Consider the following 5508-nt stretch of genomic DNA (forward strand, 5'->3'; position numbering starts at 1 on the left):
GAGACGTGCCCACTCCCACGTTTGCAGGACTGAGGCCATGGTGCCTTCTAAATAAACTGTAAACAAACTGGCATTAAGACATGCAGGGGATTGGCTCTTTGGCTTTGTGGTTAAGGGCGCTGGATCCACATGGTTGACTGACAGGTTCGAATCCTGACTCCAGGCACATGTGTGTGTGTGCCCCCAAATCCCAGGATGAAGAAACAATGGAGAAGGAATTGCTGAGTGACCATATCCTATGGGGGGGGGGACTTTCTCTCTCTGTCTCTCTCTCTCTCTTTCTCTTTTAAGCACATGCATGCTCTGGCAAAAAAAAATTAAAAAAGAAAGAAAAGAAAAGAAAAGAAAGAAAGAAACAGAAAAGAAGAAAGAAATATAGAAAAGGACCAAATTTTCTGATCTTCTGACTCGGTATAGACCTATGGGCCCATTATAGAGCTTTTGTTTTAAAAAAGAATTACCTATTGGGACCAGCAGGTGGCATGGTGGTTAAGAGTGCTGGACTCCACATGGCTGACGGTGGTTTGAGTCTCAGACCTGGAGGCTTGCTTTCTCATTCTCTCTCTCTCACTCTCTCTCTCTCTGATCAAATTTAATAAATAAAAAATAAATGGAGTTAAATAATTTTTTAAAAAGTTATTATTAATTTGTTTTAGGACACGTACACTCACCCGAGATAGAGACAGAGAGAAGGTGAGAAAACAAATCTCCAGGTCTAGGACTTAAACTGTGATCAGCTTTGTGGGGAGTCCAGCATCTTAACCACCACGTTACCTGCTGGCCCTGCCACTACAGAGCTTTAAGGTAAAGCGCAGTGGATTTTGGCACCAAGGCCTCCATGTCACAACTACTCCAGAAAGTTGCATTTTTTGGTCCTTTTGTGTGTTTGTCGCTTTATAAGCAACTTTTCCTGCTGCTGACGCCACAGCCACCTTTGCCCCAGAAGAGCACATGTCCATCGTTTCACTGTGTGTGTGTGTGTGTGTGTGTGTGTGTGTGTGTGTGTGTGACGAGGAAGGGGGTGCAGACAGGCTCCCCTCAGCTTCCTGACTTTCCTCTGTCTTTCTCCCTTCTCTGCCTTGGGCTTTGTCTGTTCCTTTCTCTCCACACTGCATCTCTTTTAGTTCCAAAAATAGATCATTCAATTTAGGAAGAACAATTAACTGGAAAGGGAAACATCTCAAGTATGGGGCGGCGTTGCAGCTTCTCCATCAGGCCTGAAATCACTGGCAACACCACCGCAGCGTCCTTATGGGGATCTCTCTTACTGGAAAATCACAGGCTCGGAAAGGTCGGGCTCACTTCCTGCCCGTCCCGGATATGTCACAGAAAAGACCGCACCGCTGTGATTTCACCGGAACTGTACTAGATCGGCTCCATAGAGCACTCTAGGGTGTTGTACGTGATTCCTCACCCAGTAAATACTTACCATCTTCTCCGCGCATTGACCTGTCCCCTGAAACCCAACATCTGGGGCATTTCGATGGCTCCAGGGGAGGGTTACTCACAGTTGCAGTCATCTTAGGACAACGGTTCTTAAAGTGTGGTTTTTAGAAACACCGGAATCAGAATCAGTGGGGCTCCTTTTCTGTGGGGGAGGGAGACTTTCATTATAGGGTGCATGCACTTGCCAGAAAGACAGAGACAGAGAGACAGAGAGTGAGAAATCACCCCCCAGGAGGGATGGCCACGCTGCAATCCCTTCTCCTCCATTCTCCTCTCGGGATCTTGGGCACGCAAGCACACACACCTGGCGTGAGTTTAAGCCACCGGGTCCAGGACTAGAACCGTGGTTGACTGCATGGGAGTCTAGTGACATAACCATTACGCCATCTGCTGGTCCCCATGTGGGGCTCCTTTTTAAAGCGCAGATCCTACACAGCTACCCTGCTGCCAGTCAGCAGAGCACATTGCAAGGTGCCAGAGGGCCTGGGCTCAGGTCCAGATCAGCTGAATGCTCAGCATACCCCATGGTCCTGGCTGAATGGGGGGGAGGAGAGTTCAGTGTGGTGAGACCCTGTCAAGGATATCTCTCTCTTTGTCTTCTCTACCACTCTCTCAGGAAGTAAATAAGTAAACTTTAAAACACACACGCACACACACACACACACACACACACACAGATTCCAGGCCAGCCGGCAGTGTGGTGGTAAAGGCAACTGGATTCTACGTGGTTGACTTTGTAGCAGGAGCTTGAAAATCATGCCGGGTGTGCATGTGCACATGTATGCATGCCCAAGATCCAAAGAGAAGAATGCAGAAGGGACTGCGGCATGGCCATCCCCCAGCAGGTGGTTTCTCATTTTCCCTCTCTCTTTCTCACTCTCCAGCAAGTACATGCCCCTTCTGGCAAATTAAAAACAATGAATAAATAAAAATACAGATTTCTGGCCTATCTTTCAAATAGAGTATCCAGGTGATTCTAACGGGCTTAAGAAATGCTAACTTCACAGGCCAGCAGGTGGCATGGTGGTTAAGGGCACTGGACTCCCACAGGACCTGGGGGCTTGTTTTCTCACTTTCTCTCTCTCTCTCTCTCTCTCTGATCAAACTGGAAAATAATAATAATAATAATAAAGTTAAATAATTAAAAAAACGAAATGCTAACTTCAGGATTTTTCATAAAGACGTGGTCTAATTTGAAAGTTAAAACTCTCCCAAGCAGTAGTGTGCAACAAAGACAATAGCTGCCTTTGAGGCAAATCTCCGTAACTTGCCATAACTGGGGAAAGCAGATGGCACTGCTGGCCTCTGGTGGGAGGGACCTGCGACATGTCCAGCAAAGCCCCCACAGCATGGGTTTATCTGACCCGAAATGTCAGTGTGCTGAGCTGAGAAACCCTGCAGCCCAGGGATGGTATCTCTCGCCCCAGCCTGGAATCCAGTCACTAGGCAGGAATCCCACCTGGTTTTTGATGTCTAAATGACTGTTTTGCAAATGGTAAATGATTAAATCACTGCAATGGTTTTTGACCAGCGTTTTTTAAAGGAATGAGCTGGCATAGTAGAGAATGGAGCAGACGAAAACACATGAGGGTGTATTGTACCTTGTAACGATCAGAATTCATTGAATTTTATTTCAGTTGGGTGTGAACTTACGGCTGGATATATACAGGGAATGCAAAATATAATTCTCTCTTATACACCTTTTTATCATTACATGTAATACATGTTCAGAAATGCTCCTAAACCATGAATGCATAACAATAAAATATTATGTTTGTTATATTATTATAAATAAATATTTTGCAATAATTCCCCAAGACAAGGAATAGAACTTAACTAGTAGCCCAGAGCCATAACAGACACCTCCACATCATAATCTTTATCACCACTAAAGGTAACAATTATCTTTCATTTTTTCTTTTTTTTTGCTTAACCAATCTTAACAATATGAACAAAGCTCCTAGACTTGATATAATCATTATGCAAAATACATAGATGAATACTATTTTTGTTTAAAAATATAAGTAATGAGCAATTCCATTAAACAAATTAATTTTTTTAAAAGGATTTCTTATCCATGCCATTTAAAGAAAGGAAATGATCATTTTAAACAATATTCAAGTTTACGAGACACATTTTAAGAAGTGTTATAAAGCTGGGGTCGGCAGGTGGCGTGTTGGTTAAGGTGCTAGGTGTCCTTATGGCCAACTACAGTTCAAGTCCCAGACCTGGCAGCTTCTTTTCTCACTTTCCCTTTCTCTCTCTGGTCAAACTAAAAAATGGTAATAACAAATAAAATTAAAATAAATAAATGTATGACAAAGTCTTATAAAGCATTTGATTGTTATCAGCTTTAAGGTTTATGTTGCCAGACTAGCAGTTAGCGTAATGGCTATGTCGCTGGACTCTCAAGTAGTCAACTGCTGTTCGAGTCCTGGACTTGGTGGCTTAAACTCACGCCAGGCATGTGTGCGTGCGTGCCCAAGATCCTGAGAGGAGAAAGGAGGAGAAGGGATTGTGGTATGGTCATCCCCCCTAGGGGGTGATTTCTCACTTTCTATCTCTCTGTCTCTCTCTGTCTTTCTGGCGAGAGCACGCACCCTATAGAAAAAAAAACCTCTCAAAAAAAAAAAAAGTGGAGTTTTTCTTTTTTTTTCTTCTTTAAAAAAAAGGCTTATGGTGCTTCCAAATTTTGCACATAACTGAGCTTCCAAATCCACCAACGCCCACTGAACTGACTCTATTCCAGGTTCTAAATCATCAGTTTCTTCTTGTGCATTTTTCTTTGCTTCTTCTAGCATTTCACGTGCTTCTTCTTAAGAATGCCTAATGAAAACATCACCAATTTGATCAGGTATCATTAAGCAGTCGTCATCTGCTAGTACGATGTCATCACAAACATCTTCTGAATTTTGGACTTGTTTCTTTTTTAATTTCCATTTCTCCCTTTATTCTGTGATTTTACTCATATTCTATGCAAATTTGTTTATCTTTTCTTGATATTCAAAAGTAACACTGAGAGGCTAGCAGGTGGCATAGTGGTTAAGGCGGGACTCCCATATGGCCTACCCAGGGAGACTTGAAACTTATACAGGGCACCTGTGCATGCATACCCCAAATCCTGAGAGGAGAATGGAGCGGTAGGGATTGCGGCATGACCATACACCTGGGGAGCAAGTTCCCACTTTCTGTCTCTCTGGCTCTCTGGTGAGCACACCACCTCTATAACAAAAAATCTCTTTAAAAAGTAAAACAGCACTGACATTTTCTGCAGCTGCTTTCTTCATGCTGGCCGCCATCTTGGGACTGACAATTCTCCTAAATGTGATGGCAATCACATCCTTGCGTTTCTTACCAGTTTTATAGTTTGTGTGTTTTCAATTAGTTTTGCTTGGTTTCATCAGTTTGAACTTTATAAATGGCATTTCCTGTGCCTGACTTTTTTTTTTTAAGAATTATTATTTTTTAAAATTTAACTTTATTTATTTATTCATTCATTTCAATTTGACCAGAGAGGGAGAGAGTGTGTATGTCGGGGGGAGAGGCGGGGAGTGAGAAAGCAAGCCACCAGGTCCAGGACTCAAACTGCATCAGCCATGTGGGAGTCTAGCAGCCTTAACCACTACACCACCTGCCAGCCCCGTCATATATCTGACCTTTATTCAACTTTACCTTTGGGAAATTCATCCATGTTGTTGTGTTAATTTTTATGACCATATAATATTTCAGGATATGAATACATAAATATACGTATTTATAGATATATATAAATATATATATAAATATATATTTATATATAAAATATATTTATCCATTCTGTCATTTGAACATTTGAATTGTTTCTGATATGGAATTCTTTTGAATAATGCAGATCTGAGCATTCTTATTTGTTTACTGGTATACATGCATATAATATGCTAAATATACATTTAGGAGTGAAATTGCTTAGTCTTAATGTTAATAAAAAATGTTTTTCAAATATGTATATTATCTTAAACTCCTACCAGGAGTGTATGTGAATTCCTGTTTCTCTACCTCCTTACTGCACTCAGCATTCCCTGC

At 42.0% G+C, this 5508-nt stretch overlaps 1 pseudogene; it reads right to left on the bottom strand.

Annotated features, from left to right (window-relative positions):
• Positions 1-1897: 1897 nt before the first annotated feature.
• Positions 1898-4745, bottom strand: LOC102489824 (prefoldin subunit 4 pseudogene; annotated as a pseudogene).
• Between the last annotated feature and the right edge of the window lie 763 nt (positions 4746-5508).

This window comes from Tupaia chinensis, unplaced genomic scaffold (assembly GCF_000334495.1).
Source record: "Tupaia chinensis unplaced genomic scaffold, TupChi_1.0 Scaffold000070_1, whole genome shotgun sequence".
Lineage (NCBI taxonomy): Eukaryota > Metazoa > Chordata > Mammalia > Scandentia > Tupaiidae > Tupaia > Tupaia belangeri.